Genomic DNA, 20,688 nt, shown 5'->3' on the forward strand with positions numbered 1-20,688 from the left:
TTAATCTCTCCTTCATCAGCACAACAGATGACATCATCATATTGAGGCGCTTCCGTGAACTTGAAACTAATTGCATTTTCTTTTTCCTTTTTTTTTAGAGGGGATCATAAATCTGAGCGCTCTCAGGCCCCTTCCCGCGCTCTATAAATAAGTAGCACATTGAGTTAGCGACGGAGAGCGAGGCTCCGTGAGACCCCTGAGCGCCGTTAGCATGTGTCGTGCTGCATCAATTCCCTGACATCATTGACAGCCATTACTCCGTAATTAGTCTGCCGAGACAAAGACGACCTGACGGCGATGAACCACTTCTGTCACTTGCGACACAAGGCGGCGACACCGCCGCCGTGCTTCCGGCTGAGAAAGGCTGCCGTCAAAGAGGGAATTGTTTGTTTATAAAAGGCCAGAGTCAACAAAACAAACACAGAAAAAACCCCCACTCATTTATAATTAGTTCCCCGATCGTCCTCATATTGTGAATTAACTTGCTCCATTGAAATGAATGGGTTTTTTCCCCTCTTTTTTTTCCTAATATATATATGAAAAATAGCGCTATACAGCAGTCGTTCTCAAACATATTACAAAAAAAAAAAAAAAAAAAAATTCAAGTACTGTACCAACATCAAGAGTGACCAATATTAAAATAGAGTAAATGCTTCAAGGAAAAGAAATTGCACAAAAATTAAGAAAAACAAAAAACAGTTCTTAACGATTAAATAATTCACATTTTTGCAACATTTGTCGTCACTTCACTTAAAAAGAATTAAAGAATTGAACAATTTTTGAAAATAAATAAATAAATCTTTGTCACACAGCAGCCTCTCAATCAGCTTTTAACACTTAATTAGCCTTTATTGTCTCCTTCTGCTTTACATGCACTGGAATGCAAATGTTTACATGTTTATATATTTCAGTGAGGCTCTGGAAATAGGTGCGGACACTTGCATTATGGTTACATGCCTGCACTGACTTTGACCTCACAGGGTGAGAACATCCTCCAACCTGTAGGTGACAACAAACGTGACAATCAATGGCTTCTAATAGTGATGATCTCAGACATTTGAAGACACATTCAATATTTGGCCACTCTCACAGCTTTAGCTGGCAGTCAATACAGTCACACCTCCCGCTCATCTTTTTAGGTCGAGCATACATAATTAATAGGGATGTCACGATAAGGGCAATATCGTGATATTAAAACAGCCACAATATCGTCGTCGTCATGTTCACAATATTTAAAAGGAACACATCTGTTAAAAAAGTCAGGTTGATTTCCATTTGTGCAGTTATAGCACCCTCTAGTGGCTGTTTTATTAGTGTAATTTAATTTTCATGAGGGATGTTTTGGCCTCCTATGTTTAAATCTATGCTAATTGTCAGATGAAGGGGAGCCTAATTTGCTTGTGAAGCGATCAATGTGTGCTTGCATTAGCAAGTAAGAGCCTCACTGTTGCCTCACTGTTGTTATTAGAGATTGTAGGTGGTTTATATGCATTGCTGTTATGTACAAAAGCACAATACGGCATTTTTTTTTTTTAGTATGAGCTCTTTTTTTTTTTTACAATATTGTAATCTTTTTTAAATATCGGCAACGCCCCCACAATATCGTGATAATTATCGTATTGTGACCTTCATATCGTGATATCGTATCGCGATGTTTGGATATCGTTACATCCCTAATAATTAATATGAATTAATTAATTGAAATGTGAAAACAATTACTCAATTCATCATTTAGTTTCCTTTTAAATTGTTCTGAGAATTTGCATGGTTTTTCATAGATGAGATTCACAAGAATAATTATAACAACACCCCCCCAGCCCTCGCCCCACCCGATCTTCCACATTTTATTTCTTTACATACCCTGAAGGGTTTACAATCTGGATACTTATTCCTGTGATCTTGACCCCATTGCCCTCGTTGACTGGGCTGCTACACATACGTGCACACACGTGTATTTTAAGATGCCGGATGAGAAATCCATACGGTAAAAAGGAGGATGCCTCTAACGGCGCCGCCCGCCCTTGCCATCTCCACCCAGGCGCTTGGATACACCCAGAGGGATGATGATGATTATTATTATTACCCTTCTGCTTGCTGTGGTTTGGGGTCACCTTCTTTGTGTTCTGCCAGTGCTGGGATTGCTGGTTTGAACTTGCCAGGGGGCACCCACGGGCCCCGTGAAGCCCTCCAGTGATGGATGGAGCTGACTGTCTGCTGTGTTCGCGTTACTGCATTTCATTCAGATAAGGTTACGTTTTTTTCTGGAAAATATGCTTTTTATCTATAAAATATTAGTGTTTTTGCTTGAAAATATACATAGAATATATATTACTATAAAATATTTTCTCAAGAAGAGGTAAGAAAGAAAATATGACTTTCTTCAAAAAAAAATTATTAACTAGAAAATATAGAATGCTTAAAAATTACTTATTCGCATCCAATTCTGAGTTTAAAATACTTTTCCGGTAAATATACATTATCTAGAGCATCTAGATTTATTTTGTTGAAAACATATGACTTTATACACATAAGATTGCCACTTTTACCGTTAAAATGTACAAGTTTATTTAATCAAGAAAATCTAGACAATAGACAAATATATACGATTTTATTTGCATAAAATTATGACGTTTTCTAGAAAATATGGCTTTTTTTTTTACATTTAAATTTCCATTTTAAAATAACTTGTTTTATAAAAAAAACAACTTTTTGTGGCAAAAAATGATTTTTTTCTTGAAAATAAAGGAACTCCTGTCTAAAAATATCTATACTTGTTTTTTCAACAACAGATTTTTTATTTTATTTATTTTTTTAATTATAAGGAGGCATCTTTCTAGAAAATGCCTGTAATTTTATTTGCAAAGGACTGCAACTTTACCATGAACATTGAAAACCTTTTAGAGTATCTCGAGATTTATCGAAGCCCCCCCCCGAAAAAAAACATGCATATTTTCTGGACAATACATGACTATCTTGAAAATTGAATTAATTAAAAATAATTGCTGAAAATGTACATTTTTATGAAGAAAATGTATCTCAAACATTTATTTGCAGGTACAATAAAGAAAGAAGAACTAACCTCTACCTTGTTTTTGGGCAAGATGATGCCGAAGGCTGTGCGTGTGTGTGCGTGCGCATAAAGGCCAGAGGATAGTCTAACCTTGGCAAAGACTAGTTTGGACGGGGGCCAGCTTGGGGTTCACCTTAATCCCCTCCAGCCTCGTATATCCTTCAGCAGATCCTGTAGAGGCGGCAGAACATTTCATTTTTACGAGCCGATCATACTCCTGATAAATCTCCCCCATTATGCCCCCCAAAAAAGAGGACTCGCACGAAGGACTAGATAAAGAAGTGGAGTTAACGCCCTCCCTCCTGTTGGGGGCACTGTTGAGCCTTATTTGCAGTGTAGTAACTACACTGATAAGCAGACTGCCCTGGCTTGCTTGCATCCTACTTATGAATGATTGACTTGGCAATAATAATGGAGCCTCTCTTTCAGTGGCAGTGTTTACTGCACGTCTGGGAGGGGAGTCTCTTCCCATAAAGATGCATTTTTCTTAAATTCTGTCTTTTTTAGATAGGGCTGAAACAAAAACAACTAAATCATCATTCTAAGGTCAGTCCAGTTACAAAATGTGCATACATATAAATGCGAAATCATGTGTAATTATTATTATTCGGGGATTGTGGGCATTTATGAATTAAATAAAGTGCTACAAGGAACCCAAAACATTTTGACCTCTTAAAAAAAAAAAAGACAGTTGAAGCTTGCTTTTCAATGAATCTCCTTGCAGCGTCCTCTTCATAAGGTAAAATGCATGCTCTATTGGATTAAGGTCTGGTGATGGATTTGGACAGTCTAAGACCTTCCACTTTTTCCATCTGATGAATTCCTTTGTTTGGGCCATCTTGTTGATGATAAAGCTTCTCCCATTTACTTTGGATGCAGTTTACTATAAATGTCAAATGTGTATTTTCCAAAGTCACAGAAGAGCCACATGTTGCAGACCCCCACACTTGTCATGCCTCCCTTTATCTCATTCAATCCCAGCACTTTTCACTGAAGGAAGCAACCCCCTTCACTCCCGGCTGTTTTACTGGATTTTGACTGATTTTGCAAGGCCCACAGAATTTTGTGTTCTACTGCTATAAAAACATGGAACCTACCAAAAGAAATATTAGAGTCTCTTCTTTCATCAGGAAAAAAAGTATATTTCTATCCAATTTCGTTTTACAGCAATTAGCATTAGAGTATAGCTAAGTTTCAGCATTATTCACAAAACTGTAGAAAACACTGGTAAAAAGAACTTGTTGCAACATGTCCCTGATTGATCTCTTATACTCTGCTGCCATCTGTTGGCCGTTTTTGTGATAACTACCATTGCTTCAACCATTCTCTTCAGTTCAGGGGCTATATTAAAGCCTTCTGTATGCTCTAGCATAAAAGACAACAACAAAAAAAACATACAAATGCGTCTTTGGGACAATTTAAAATAGAACGTATTTATACTTTTTTGGGAGCATCGTCCATCCTAAAACCTTAGCTTAAAAAAAAAAAAGAGCCGGAATCATTATATAGTCATGCATTATTAACCCTCACAGCAGATCTGACAAATATCTTTCACTGTGAGGAAAAGGAGAAAAAAAATATGTAGGCAGAGAGAGGCTTTCTTTCCAAACAGGCAATTTTCCTTTTGCCTTCACCCTTCCCCTGACCTCTTCCTCTAACCTCCACCCCGTCCAACAGCACGGACAAAGAGCCCATATTTCATACGTTCAATCATCGCCGCTGACGTGACGGCCATCGGGGCCGCCGTCAGCCGTGACCGTACGCCCGGCCAACTCGGCGAGATGGAAGCGCGGCAGCCACCGCACAGGCTGTGATCATTCCCAAAAGCCATCGCCGCTAACAGCTCGGGGGGCCTTTATGGGCTCGCTTGCCGACCATGATTCACGCGCATTGTACAGCCGTAGCGACGGCGGCGGTCGAGGGACAGATTCACAGCCTTACACACACACAAACGCATGTGTGATGACAAATGAGGCAGATTCCGACACACACACACACACACAATCCAATACACACGTACACCCATAATAGGGCATTTAATGCTCTCCACCAGAGGTGGCACACTGTGTATAGGCCTACTTAAGTCGAAGTAGTAAAGCAGGGGTGTCCAAACTTTTTCCTCTGAGGACCACATGCAGAAAAATAGAAAGCTGCAAGGGCCACTTTGATTTTGTATTTTTTTTTTAACTTATGTATTAAACATGGTAAAAATCGATAAAGCAATTATAAATTGTTGATATAATGTACAAGGCAAATAGTGACCCCTGTGTGCCACTATATTAGATATGCCTCGCCACTGAGCAGCATCTGAATCCCAACTTGACATTCTGATCCACAACAAGAACAATCTGTAGTAAACTGACCACACTTAAGAACAATTAATTTAATGTGATGTTTTCACCAATGGGACCTTGACACTAAGCAACAAGTGGATAAAACCATTCGTATCTCTGAAACCAAATTATTAGCTGTAAATGTGTGTGTCTTTGCTAGAAACATTTAATCCACCATTTTTAAAAAAAAATATTTTTTAAACAGCATTGAAAAATTAATTTTAGTATATGCCGCGGGCCGCCAAGAAACGTTTGGCGGGCCGCAAATGGCCCCCAGGCCATAGTTTGGACACCATTGAGCTAAAGTGTGTTAAAAAAAAAAAAAAAAAAAAAAAAACAAGCCAGGGGCCAGACCAATTAATTGTCCGCTCTATATTTACACCTTTTTTTTTTTATTTTAATTTTTATTATTATTATTTTTTTTACATCAACGTCATCATCTGCAGACTTTGAAAAACATAGCAATGTGCCTATTTTGACAAAGTAAGGTCAAGAAAGTACAGATGTCCATTTAAAAAAAAAGAAATACTGTACTCAGATACCTGAAAAATCTACTTAAGCACACTAACTTTTGTTACTTCTCACCACTGTCGAACGCCACACACACAAACACAATGAAAATGATCGCCAACAAAAGTTTATTGCCAACAAAAGATAAATAACCTTTGCAAACCTTGGAGGATAAATGGCAACCAGAGTTGCCGTAAAAGTAAAAGTAAATTAAAATCTATCACCAATACAATAATTATGTTGTTTGTTGGGTAATTAGGGCCCAAAAGTGGAAACAAAAATAACCACAACACATTCACCCCTTTTATGTGAAGTGCAATTAAAATTGTAAACGTTTATCATGTTCTCAGCATTTGCCTTGTTCAAAGTGTTTAATGTTTGGTAAATATCCTGACAAATTGAGGCCAAACATGATGAATAGGAGTTTAAACTCTTTTATGGGAGGTACAGATAATCAAAACTTGGGTCAAAATGTTTTTTTTTTTTTTTACGAGTGCTATTAAAGTAGTCGCAAATTAATGGAATAGAAAATGGAAATCAACACAAACTAAACTAAAATTTTTTTTTATTTTCTTTGCTTTTTCAATGTTATTCTTAGTTATTGTGTTCAGGCGGAAGGCCGGAAACCTAACCTTATTTTATTCCTCCCACTTTTTGTCATACATCTACTTCCAAATAATTCATCCAATTTGTATCATTCCAATTTCAACATATTCCAAAAATTTATGCGATGGGGGCTAGTATTTATTTTCATTCAAAATATTCAGTTTTTCTGCAATTCAACATTTTTCACACGTCACCCTTCATTCCCAATGAAGCCCAACTTCCCTCAAACATTATTAACCACTCAAAACACTACACGCTTACATCATTTCCATTTGAACTTTAAATCATTCGATTCATTCACCATTTCTTTTGCCCAAATGGAAAATTCCCAATTTTTAACCCTAAAAAATTCCCATATAGTATTAGCACACAGGACATAATCTACATTATTCACTCCTCCCTCAATATTATTTGACTGATTCAAACCAATCCAACTTCATCATGTTCATATCATTCAAGGCACCTCATTTATTATTACGATTCACATTTTCTAAATCCCAAAGTTCAAAATATTTGCCTCCAGTTTACACACATATTTACTAATGTTGTTCCGATACCGATACTGGTATCGGCAGAGGCGCCGATACTGCATTAAAACAGTGGTATCGGTATCAGTGAGTACTCACAAGTAACATGCCGATACCATTAATTCCAACACTAATATAGGATTTTGGATGCAGCATCTTGTGTCGTGCTCGTGCACTACATTCACTGATATGTGACATGCTCACTAAATGCCAATCTAAGATATCCTATTGGCCCTTGTATGCTCTGAACCAATAGCAGGTCAGCTTATTCATGTTGAGGAAAGAAAAAAAACATAGGTATCGGTATGGTATCGGCATCGGCTGATACTGCAAAGCTGGGTATCGGGATCGATATCGGAACAACACTAATATTTACCCATTGAAACCATTCCAAGACAGACACACACGCCCACAGTACATTAGTGATGTCTTTTAGTCAAATGCTGTCACTCAGTCAAACACACATGCACGCACACGCACATTTCCCCTATAGTCACAGAGGGATAATTGTGCACAGATAACAACGTCCCGCCGCGAGTCCGACAGCACATTTCGGTTGCCAGGGAAACCACACGGTGACTTTAAGTCCCCATTAAAACAAGTCGGGAAGGAATAAAAAAAAAACATCCAACTAAAATCTCTCTTAACCTTTTCCAACACACCCTCCTCATTCCTCTCCCCTCCTGCCTGCTACTGAAATCTACCTGAACCTCTTCACCTTTCACCGCATATTCTCTTCATCTCGTCTGTTGTGTTACAACAACTCCAGCCCCTCTTTTTTCCATAATCCCTTGCTTTTTTTCCTGGTGACTTTTTCCCATCTTCTCCCTTCATCTCCACGCTTGGCCGGCGGATGGACCTTTGCCGTCCATCAACGGTGACATTTTATCCCCCGCTCTTCTTCCTCGCCATTTCTGTCTCTTCCCAGGACCATCGCCGCCGACTGAATGCAGATGTGAGGCCTCGCATGTTGGACAGTCTTAACAGTCTTCAGGATATCTCCCCGTAAACAAAATCGAATAAAAACATCGATTTGATTCGCTGCAGGAAGTGATGTTTTTAATACGGCGTAGCTAAAAGAACCAATAAATATGTATGATTACGTTGTGCTGTGTAATGTATGTTACTTTGTTTTAACAAACAAGTGCCGGTTACCACAGTACCTATAAAAATAATAAATAATAAAGGAAAATATTTAAAATAAGGTGTTAGAATCACTTTTGTAAATTTGCAATGCTAATTTTAACATAGAAGCGGCTATTTCGTTTTAATGTACCAAGAGCAGATAATGTTGAATAATGAAGATAATTTTTAGAGAAGCCAATTGACAATAAATTATAAATTTTAGATAGATGTGATAATTTGCTATTAAACGGCGATTCATGCTTATTTTAAGATAAAAACAAAAGCCAGCATTTTGTTTTAATTAATCAAGTGCTGATGAACTTGGATACTTTATGTAAATCTTGGAACAGATGATTGAAAATCAAGAAAACATTTTTGATGGATATATGGATTAGCCATTGATGCTGATGTCAGCGTAAAAAAAAAAAAAGCTATTACTTTGTTTTAATGAACAAAGTGCAGACAAACTTGGACAATATCAGTGCAGTCGATTGACAAGAAAAAAAATATACGCGTGTTAAAATCAGTTTTGTAAATTCACCATGAATTCTGATATAAAAACAAAAACAAATGTTACTTTGTTTTATTGAAGCAAGCAGACAATCTTGGATAAAGAAAACATTTTTGGGAGCCAATAACCGACAATAACAGACTTTTTAAGATGTTTATATTTTTCATTAACGTACGTTTCATTCTAAAGTAAACATTTAAAAAAAGCGATTACTTTGTTTTAATGAACCAAATAGTGATGACCTTGATTAGTCCTGTAATTCTTGAAAGAGATCATTGACAAATAATGGTCACATTTTAGATGGATGTGTTCATTTTCCAATAAGCTAATTTTAACGTAAATAAAAAGCTGTTACTTTGTTTTAATGAACCAAGTGCAGACAACCTTGGTTAGAGAATGTAAGTTTTGGACTTGATGCAACTATATACAAATTATAAATGGACACATTCCAATTTGCGACTATGACTCCCACCTCTAGGACTGACCAGTGCGTCACCCCTCACTCGTTTTGTGCCCCACATGAGCGAGTTGTTCCGTTTGATTGATTCATCCATGATTGGCTTGTCAGTGTCAGCCCGGGGGAAGTGCACTTCGGTGTCGCCGGTTGTTGTCTGCCGCCGACCTCTTGTCTCACCCGATGCATGGCTGCAAAATTACAGCGATAAAAGCCCTTGACGCCGCGACTGTTACCGAGTCACTCCAATGCACTTAATGCAGAGTGGGAGCCGGGGAGAAAACACAGCGTGAGTGCTTTGTTTGGAGTTACAAATAGTTGGGTTGTCGCCGTCCCACCGGGAGGCCTCTACGAGGCGGATTGGATGTAACTACAGCTGTCAAAGTGCAAGTAAGCACTACACGGGCATAATAGGATGCCTCCACCGGTGAACTTTCTCTCTTACCGCAAGGTGTTAGACGCAGACGACATTTTGTCAGATGTTGGTGCCGTGACAGCAAAGAGCGCTTTGAACAGAGACAGAGGAGGGAATGAAGACGGAAGGCAGCAGATATGGGATGAGGGGACGGTGAGGGGAAGTCGGGGGGAAGAAAAACAAGAAAACTTTGTGCCAATCAACACAAATGCCTATTTGTGTAATCAAGCGCCAGAAGGAGTTGTTGCTGCTATTGTTGTCTTTTTGTTTTAGTTTCCTGTTGACCATTTTGTCACTCATAAACTAGCAGGTGATATTTCTGTTGTCTTCTTTTACAAGTGTTGGCTGTTTGATGGGAACTAATGAAGTACAAATACTTCATTGTGATATTTCATTAAGTTTTTCCTGAGTAGTTTGATGAGGTGTTACTTCTTGTCCCCTACATCTCAAGAATCTCAACATGAAAACGTGAAAGTATAATGTGGCTTACATTAATCACCTCTCAACTCAGAGACAAGACAAGACACTACACGGAGGAACATATGTTGAACAATGCTATCTCAGTCTATTCAGAACGGGACCTAATACAATTTGCATTGAACAGGGTTGAACATGGTTATAATGGCCGATTCTCGAAATGAAGAACGCAGGGTAATCGCCAAGTATGGTCTTCCTAAGAACGTGACTCTTGTTTGTAAATTGGAACGGCTGTGCACTTATTTACAACCTCCTACTCTGAGTTATTTCCGTGATAGTAGCACAAGATGCATACAGGGATATTTTCCAAGCCAAGCCTTCACAAGTATCCAACCAATGCATCCTTGGTTTAAACTAGCAAGAACAACATCCTGTTTTCCATGTGTCTTGGTTTATTCATACTTTCAACTGGAACAATAGTTGGGCCACATCTGACGGTATTTCATGAGATCACAAGGATGAAAGAACAAACAAGAATTCAAATTGAGAAACGGCTGAAATGTGCCTGTAAATTTACTACATTTTTTATTAAGTCTTGAAAAGAAAATTTATCAAATCATTTGGTGATGAATTCCGTTTATTTTATATCGGGCACCTTGTTGGACAACTATAGGTCCTCAGGGAGAAATTGTGTGTTTGTGATGAGGACAGAAAGATCATCGGCAGTAAAATGCAGATAGTGTGAGACATTCTGTATTATTTCTGTGTTGGCATTTTTATTTATTTTTATTTTTTTACATCAGGCATCTTGTTGGGCAGCTATAAGGCCTTGGGAATGAGTTGAGTTCATTCACGGCAATCTAATTTTCATTTTAAATTATTGGTTTTGTGTACAAAGTCTGATACAGAAACAAAAATTATATTTATTTAGCTGTTTACAAACGGTGAGGAGTGAAGAGGTTTTTTTTTTGTTTTTTTTTAATTACATATATCAAAAGCTCAAAAATAAAAGTGCAAAACAGTGTTAAATGCATTGAATTTTTGACTTTCCAGTTTTGTGGAAAACATATAACAGACAAAGAATACAATCAAGCATGTGTTGAATCTGTTGGACCTCAAATAAGCCGCTAATGAAGACAAATGCAATTATCACATGCGTTTTTGCCTCTTGTGGAGATTCAACACCTGTGCTCCACTGGAAAGACGCAGCCACACAAACCAAAGGCCATTCAAAGTCCGAGTTGTGTGGGGTCAGGTGTGAGACGGCTCATGCCGAGTCATTCGGCTGCCATCTGGGAGCCGAGCGCACCCCCAACACGGAGATTTTTATGAAAGACGCGACAGGTGTCGGCGGTGCGACGGAGCGACAGGCTCACGGACGCGGGCCTATAATAAACGTTCTTACACCCCCGTCGACGTCTCGTCTCACCTATTGATTGCTTTGGTCTGGAAACAACCTCTCGGCCCCCTTGTCACTTCCATGGCTGTCAATGTCTCTGTTTTTCTGTCTCCACCGTAATTTTCTTCTCACTTCACACCCAGCAAGCTCCATCTAGTCATCCTCGACACACCCCCTCCCTCTTCTATCACTTCTCAATTGTCCTCATTCTCATCTATCCCATCTGCTTCCTTGAAGACCATCGCACACACGTGACTCGTCTTCTATTCTTCTTTTGGCTTTTCATCCCTCGCGCTTCGGCTCGCTCTGTCTTCTCTCGCCGTGTCGCCTCTGTCGTTCCGGCTCTCGCGGAAAAGGTCAGGTTCGCTCCATGAATAAGCTGTAGATTTATGATGCTGCCATCTCCCAGGAGTCACTGCTGCGACTAAAGAAAATAACACGACAACACGGCAACGGAACGCCGGTTTGCCATTCGGATAAAGGCAGGGCTTATTAGACAAGTTATTGGCAAAGCATCGCTGGATACGGGAAAGGAAATACTGTAGATTATTGACATTGTTTAAAAATCTGTGGTCAAGGACTTTGATACTGTTATTTTAATAAATGAATGACAGTTCTCAGTGGCATAAAACGAGATAAACCCAAAGCACATCATTGCCTTGATGCAAAATATGTAGCATGAACTGACACTAGAGCTAGCGTCAACCGTTAGCGGAGCGTTTCACTAAATTTGTCTTCAGGGACCATGAGCAATCGACGCTCAAAAAAAGCTATCAGGTGATCAAATTATGACAAAATGCATGTCGTCACTTCACATAAAATACCAATTACTGCTTTCAATATTACTGTATTTTATTCTTATAAATCTTCTCAGATTTGGTAAGGGCCATTATAAGCCATTCAAAAATACAAGAAAAAAATGGCACAGATGATTTTGTTGGGCAGTTATATAAACCGATGTCTGTCACAGAAGTCGAACAGATATGAGAGGTGACACTCAGATAAGATGACATGTCGACCTGCAGCAAGCCTCATTACATCCTATCCTCCTCCTCATTTCACCACCTCGCCTCGCCCCCCTAACTACCACCCCACATGGCACATATTTTCCCTGCTGCAAGTGTTGGGTCACGAGGGGGTCAAACTCCAGTCAACAGTGTGGATTAAAATTTCACAAGAGCCCCCTGATGCATATTTCATTGGTCTCCTTGCATTTTATCCATCATGCAATCTATCTCCTTCTGGCTGCTGACAGTCTGTCCTCCTCACCTCCTTCTCCCTCTCTGTCGCTCTCTCTCTCTCTCTCTCTCTCTCTCTTGTTTTCTCGCCCTCTCTTCCCATCGTTGTACTCCACTCGCAGAAGCTATTTGCATTCATGTTGCACTAAATAATGTTACATTAACTCAAGATTGTCTTGAATGAATGATGATTGTGCAGATGGATGGGCGGATTGATAGATGGCAGAATGGACTGAGAGATAGATGGATGGATGGATGGATGGATGGATGGATGGAAAAGTGGATGGACAGTTTTTGGCTGCCATTTTAGTTTTACTGCTGAAAATGGTAGTAACCTGAAAAGATGCAAGTCAACTACTGAGTTTTAAAAAATGTTTAAAGTTCAAGAGCATTATTTCAATCAGACATGAGCTAGTAAAATTGCAGAAATGTAATTTTTTTTCTCGATATACCAGTATGAGTGTAATTTAACTTGTATACGTGAGTATGAGGATGTATTTTTATTGTGTATGCCTATGAATTTCATGTACGTACGCTATTGGCAAATTTACATATATGTTAAAGTGCAGTTGTACACATGAGCAGGATTATACATTCTCAAATGTATTCATTTATTGTATTAATAATGAAATAAGTCAAAAGATACAAAGAATCAGGGGTAGAACTAGATAAATTTTCAACTTCTTCCTACTCCCTTTGAACATGTAAACTATCACTAATGATTGCATAAGTTTCTTCTTTCTCTAACATATTTTTATATGCTACTTGTTTATGTTTATATATGTTCAACAAACAAACAAACAAACAAACAAACAAACAAAAATGATTAGATTATTAATTTCAGTCACATTCAAACAAAATTCTCCATGTGATACATAGTTTTAGGCCAGTTTAAGATGACTTGTTTTTATAGCTTATTTGTTTGTTTTTTGTGTGCCTCCCCCTCCGACTTTATTGTAAGCAAAGCATGCTACTAATGATACAGAGCCAAGTCTGCTTTTCATTTAGACACAATTGATGTTAGCTAACTATAGCCTGAAGCTAGCTAGCAGCCCATTTCCTCCATCTTGAAATTTATTACAAGCTGATTGCTGACATATGTACTTTTTATGTTAAAAAGACGGTGTAACTTCCCTTTAAATAAACATTGGCATTAGATTTTGAAAGACAATAAGCAGAAACGTTATACAGTTTGAATGTGATAGACAAGCAGCTAAAACTGTTGTCCACTCTTGTTTTGCTAACGAAAACTCTCCCACATTTTAGTCATCAAAGAGCCATGTTTAGGTCGTCACGTCATCGTCGTTGACGAAAACAACACTAGATGTCGATGGCGAATGGATGGTGGATTGAAATGATAGAGCGACAGTTTGGTGGATGGATGAATTGATGGATGGATGGACGAATAACCGAATGGACTCCTTGACATGGACTGACTTATTATGTATGGTTGGATGGTGGAGTGAAAGCTGGATGAAAAAAAATTGTACTGATAAACATAACAATTAAAAAAAAGAAAAGAAAAATCAAACACACAGGCAAGCACGCACACACACACAGTATGATAACGTCAGCATGAGCCAGCGAAGGCAGTGTTTACGTGTGTTTACTGATGCAAGAAAAAAGATTTTCGAGGCAAAAAAAGGTGGATGGTCAAAGTTGTCTAAAAGCCCAGCTGGGACTCAACGAAGCGTTCAGCCATGCGATGCTTTAAGGTTGAACACGCACACATACAATACTATCACAACAACAAACCCACACACTATTACATCCTGACTGACTTGAATGTTAGTGTATAGACACCATGAAAACCTTGAAAATTCAGCCCTTGAAGTCAGTTTGACTTACCAAAATGGAATTTGTGAGGCATGTCTATCATATGTAGGACTCGTGCCTCCTTGGGATATAATCAGATTGCGACCAAATTTGAACAATGTACAGTATAGTAATCAGATTTGTGACACTAAACTGAGATTTTTGACAAGAGTCTTCCATCTGGCCTGAGGGCCATGCAGTGGCAGGCTGACCCCTGACCCTTTCATTCTCTTCAACAAAGATGGTAACACCCAAGTGCGTCTTAATGTGTGGAGTGGAACTTGTCCTGTTAAAATTCTGTTTGGTCTTGGGAGTTTTCTCATAGCTTATGCTATATTTATGTTGCACAACATTTTTCACCAGAAAGTTCATTGCCATGAGGTGCCATATCGACACCTTCTTAAAATAATCGCCTAAGTCATTTTTTTTCCATATTTTTCAGGAAACAAAAAAATAAAAACATTTGCATCATGAGGAGATTATTTAAGCAAAAATAAAAATATTTGCACTAATAATAATAATAATAATAATAATAATAATGACTAGGGATGTAACGATATCCAGACATCACGATACGATATTGTCACGATATGAAGGTCACGATACGATAATTATCACGATATTGTGGGGGCATTGGCGATATTTAAAAAAGATCACGATATTGTAAAAAAAGAGCTCATACTAAAAAAAATAAATAAAAAAAAGCAATGCATATAAACCACCTACAATTTCTAATAACAATATTGAGGCACGTAATTGGTAATGCACGCACACGTTGATCGCTTCACAAGCAAATTTATGTTCCCCGTTATCTAACAATTAGCATAGATTTTAAACAGAAGGTCAAAACATCCGTAATGAAAATTAAATTGCACTAATAAACTAGCCACTAGAGGGTGCTAGAACTGCACAAATGGAAATCAACCTGACTTTTTTTAACAGATGTGTTCCTTTTTAATATTGTGAACATGACCACGACGATATTGTGGCAGTTTTAGTATCACGATATCACGATATTGCCCTTATTGTGACATCCCTAATAATGACTGGCAATTATTTTAAGAGAATGACGATACTGAATTTCCGGTGAAGTATGAGAATGTGGGAGTAATAACACCAAAGTTAATTAATACACTTGCTCCCCATTCACACCTGACACCTTTGGGGCGGAAATTGCTAGCTCAATTTTTATTTTAACTCAAATTCCACTAATGCAATATTAACTAGATTACCGTATTTAGACTAGTAGGCCTACATAGAACATAGTCTTGTCAAGGAATTATTTTGGGTTGACTTCCTCTTTAACTGTCAGTAGATAAAAGAAATGTGAGTCTTCTTTAAATAGTATGAGGGTGCAAAGTGACAAAAATGTCTTCAGTGATGTCTACTGTAAAGATAAAATCTTTCCCAAGAGCTCCACATGGCCTCACCTATCCAAAACGTCTTTTATGTGGAAAATGACAAAATCAGCATAAAGTGAACTTTGGAGTTCATCAAACTGGAGAGAAAATTTCATCGAGTTGTGAATGGCGCTTGGATAAATCGACACATTTTTGGCACGCTTATCACCGCAACCTCAAGTCCTTGTTAGGAGAGTTCGGTGGATGAACTCCAACACGGTCGACTGATTTCCATTCATAAGCAACATCCCATCGGCCCGCGGGCCCCCTGCAGCCAACTCGCAAGTGTCGCATACTTGAAGGCGGCGTAGAGCACTTCTCACCCCTACGAGGCCTTCGCTAGCAGTCACATGCTCTTTCATGTTTGTTTGCGAGCGTGCGCCGTATTCTCAAGCGTGCATAAATTCTGACGTGTTTTTTTTTTCCCTCCCTATATTCCTCCCCCAACCGCTTTCCGACCGCGATTAAAAATGGATGAGAAGTTTGTATGGCGCGAGGCAATTCACTCTGCCAGTCAAGTGAGGCCCTGCTGCAATGAATGAACGCGTGTGTAAAGTGAAGATGCCGGGACGAGGAAGGGGGAAATGGATGCGGGGTTAACGCCGGGTTAAAGCCGACTGTGTTCTCGGGCCAAGCAGAGTTCAGTGGCACAAAGAGTTGGGAAGCGTCTCAGGTAGATGAGAAGCGGAATGGGGTGTCATCATCACCTCCTTCATGGTGACAACTTACGGGACGCCGCCTTGCACTCAGCTGTCGAGTGTTTGGAATTAAGGGGGATATGCGCGGAAAGTGGAGCTGCTCCCCCTTCACTGTGACAGTCAGTCACTTGCACAATCTAATGAGTTCCAACTACAGCTGAAATTCTGCCTTCGCTCCAGATGGAACCCAAAATAAAAGTGAAACAATTTACTGTAGATTGCTGTCACTTTATCCCTAATCAGACGTTTGTTTGAGCAGCTCGGAAGACTTGCCAAGGCGGTCAATAATTGATAGCGGCAATATGTGCTTGCCGCCTCGCGCCTTTTCATATCGAGGAAACAATTGGGAAAAGTTTAGAGCATTTTTTTGTGGAACTTTTTTTTCTCCAGTGTCTGTGCTGCGGGCCACAAATCAATCGGACAGGAAAAAAAAACCAACAAGCCAAAAGCGGGCTCATGAATGAAACAGCGAGTGCGATTGATATTTCATTAATGCTGCTGAAAGAAGCAAAAATAAAGCACAAAAAGGGTCTTTAGATGATGGCGCCATGCTTTGTGCTATGAATGCATTCATGTCAAGCATCTCAACTGCTGCCAGATGAAACAGCGGCTGCATTGTGTCACACTCACAAGGCAAATGCTGGCAAGCGATCAAGAGGAATAGGCAAGGAGTGGACACGCACGCACGCGCGTATGGTACAGCCTAAATGTAGATACAGCAAACACTTGGCTTTATTTCCTGGAATTTGTTCATTTTGTGTACATCAGCCAAAATGGCCACACAATATACAGTGTGTGCAGTACAACATTGATTGTTTGGTTGATTGGTTGATGTTTTGATTCATTGTTGGCCGACTGATTGGTTGACTGGGTGATTGTTTTGTGCTGTTATCAATAGTCAGTCAAATGCTTAATTATCTGATTGATTGATTAACTAATTAATTGTTCGGGTGTTTGGTTGTTTTAGTTGGATGGACGTATGACTGGTAGATGTGTAGGTCGCAATGCATGATGTGGTATGCTTTGGCTGGATAAAAAAAGACGAGGGATGGGCGAGTATCGATAATAGATATCGGGGGCAATACCAGCCTTATTTCAAGGTATGGAGTACTCACAATGGTGGCCGATACCAGTATCGGTTGAAAGACAACAACAGATTTTGATTGGGACATTTCCTGGCTACTGAATTATTTGCTTCATTTGATTTATTTTAATTCATTTTATTGTGAGCTGAACACAAAGTATGTATTTTATGAAGAAATGGGAAAAAATGAACAGAAAATTGCCATAAATTTCATGAAATTTTATGTAAAAATGCTGTATCGGGATATACCATAGGACGTTCTTTAAATTGATTTGTCATTGATTTAATAAAAATGTTTTTTATCAAAAGATGCGATGAGACAAGTGAGGTCAAATAAAACATACATTCTAACTTTGTCACTCAACAGGCCAGACCCACATTTTAAAAACGCACACATTCAACGTCACAAATACTACAATGTAGAATGTGAAGCTGGTGACCCCAAGAGGACAAAAAACAAAATAATTGTTTGCCACATTGCAGATAAATGAGGGATTACAAAAAATATTAAATTGACCCAAATTGACTTCTGTTTTGGATGCACATTTTGACTAATATTTACAAATGTGTTCAACATTATGTAATATGGTACAAACATGCAATCGTGTGCAATTTAAACTGACAGGAGGCTTTTTGCTCATGGAAATACTATGGAGTTAACCAGCTCACTAATTGTACACAAACTGCTGTATCTGAGGGCCATTCATTACCACCCGTGCTTACATTTTTATCTCGCCCTAACGACTTGCGTTTATGCGTTGTAGCATAAACACATAAAATAGACGTTTGCACCTCATGGGTATTGATTTGGTGCTAGTATTTAAGAATGCGGGCTACCCGCGTCGTGTGACAAATGAGGTGTGCGTCGGGCATGACCTCGCTGAGGTGCCGCCACTGTCTGTTTTCATGCTTACGGGAGCCATGTTGAGAAATCGCTCGGGCAGCGAGAGAGGCTGACCTGTGCGTGATATTAGGAATGAGGATGTTATTGTAAAAAATAAAAATAAAAAAAAATAAAAATGGGGGTGGGGCTTTGTGGCAGTCCAGAGGACACATTTTAATCCATACATACTGCTCATTCTGGGTCAATTTTGACCCTGGCTAAGATTTTCTCATAATTGTCAATATCAAGAACAGATTTTTTTTTTTTTTCTAAATATAGGAAAATAATAAAGTAAATGGAGGCTAAATCCTTAAACCACATTTCAGAGAAAAGGAAAAGTGCACTTTTGAAGATGCCGATTTCACATCTCTAACCCTTGTACATGCTAAAAAAATAAATAAAAAAAATGCCCCTATTCAGATTAGTAGTATTATTTTTAACCACAGCCATACTGAAAACCTGGCAACCGATTTTGTGGTTGCTTTAACTCATCAATATGGCCTCTTTTTACCCTTTGTTGGATCAAAATGTTGACCGAACATTCTGGGTCAAATCCTCAACCCACTGCAGCATGATCCCCTTTTTGAACCCAGGGCTGGGTGACTTTTGACCCAACAGTTTTAAGAGCGTATGTGCTAAAAAAGACAGGCAGCTCTCTGAACTGTTTGTAATTTGATATGTTATGGCATTTTATTTTCAGTTTTGCAATAATGTATTCAAACACTAGACTAAGTGCAATTCCGGAAGAAATTGTGTGGGAATGCTAAGATTTGAATGCATGTGGAATGCTTATGAAGTAAATTGAGATATAAATTATGAAATTATGACCTCCTGGTTACTGGACAATGCACTTTGCCAACTGTGCCACCGACAGTGTAAGACACCTGGTTATGATGATAAGTTATATATATGGAAGTGGGCGTGGAAAGTGATAAGTAAGTATAAAAAGTTCAATGTCTGTCCCATTGAAAATGAATGGGGAAAAAAATTGATATTAAACGTTAAATTGTGCAAATACTGTAAGTAATGTGGAATCAGGCGATATATACCTCGGGAGGCGTCAATTTTTGAAGCTATATGAAATTTGAACAGTGTAAATTGGAAGTATTATGTGGGACTTGTTACGCGGCAAAAATGTGTGGAGAATAAAAAAACACAATAACAAATCAGGCAAGTAAGGCATAAAAACAAACCCACCTACAGTATATATTTCTCTCTCTTTAACACTGTCCACCATCCCACAAGTTTAAGAAATGTACAGTTTCACATTTTGTAAATTCATAACAACGATAGTAAATCTAAAATCCGTGGTCAAAGTTGACTAGGAACATTTTTTGCACCCATACAAAAGAATGGCATGTTTGAATATGTAAAATTTTTTTTGTTTCATTCAGATGTTAAAAAAGGTCAAATTTGCCACAAACAGTACTTTATGTATACGTTAAACTTTTCTTGTTACTGTCTGACAATACGACATCTATAAACGCATCTGCGCTCCCATCGGCCTCTGGGGTTTAATTCAAAGCAACAATATGTAGTAATTCTACCTTGAAAATGACAGCTTGCCAAATCATCGAGCCAGCACGGCGGCTTGTAATAAGAAGAACAGAACATCTTTGTCATTGCCATGGCGACCCCCGCATCGCCTGCTTTATGGTCGTGTCGATAATATTGTATTGCTGGACCGGCCGGGATGCTTCTCATGGTGGCCAATGAGTATAAAACTCATATTAGAAATCCTATTACAGTGGTACCTTGACTTACGAATTTAATTTGGTAATAAGTCAGTTTAGGAGTTGTGACCGTCTCCATGGATAACACCGGAGTGAACAATCAATTGAAATGAAACAAAAAAATGTGCCAAAAACAATTTAAATTTCTTTACATTAGTGTGTAATTATTATTTTCTGATGAAAAAAATATTTTTTTTATGTCATCATTTATACAGGTATACGTGACAGCGCTGCTTCATGAAACTAAACGGTTGCACAACTTTTGCATGAGGAAGAGGAGGAGATGAATCAGCGCCACATGTAATTGCCAGAATGTTCCATCAGAGCTGCGGCTAAAAATAGACGTGATGAAAGAAAATGCTGTGGATAATTTTTTTGACAGGACCCAAAAATGCGGGGCGGACGACTCAGGGAGTCGGACATCGCTGAGCCGCCGCTGACTCGCCGCGGTTGCTACATCACGCACGTCA

General features: G+C 38.8%; 1 long non-coding RNA gene across 2 annotated transcripts in view; it reads right to left on the reverse strand.

Annotated features, from left to right (window-relative positions):
• Window positions 1-3,060: 3,060 nt before the first annotated feature.
• The window catches only part of LOC144031301 (uncharacterized), a 169,324-nt gene continuing 151,696 nt past the window's right edge, over window positions 3,061-20,688 (reverse strand). For both annotated transcript variants that reach the window (XR_013287491.1, XR_013287490.1), the window contains one exon: window positions 3,061-3,241. This is a non-coding gene — a long non-coding RNA (uncharacterized LOC144031301). The remainder of the gene's footprint in view (window positions 3,242-20,688) is intronic.

Source organism: Festucalex cinctus, chromosome 12 (genome assembly GCF_051991245.1).
Source record: "Festucalex cinctus isolate MCC-2025b chromosome 12, RoL_Fcin_1.0, whole genome shotgun sequence".
NCBI classification, from domain to species: Eukaryota; Metazoa; Chordata; class Actinopteri; order Syngnathiformes; family Syngnathidae; genus Festucalex; species Festucalex cinctus.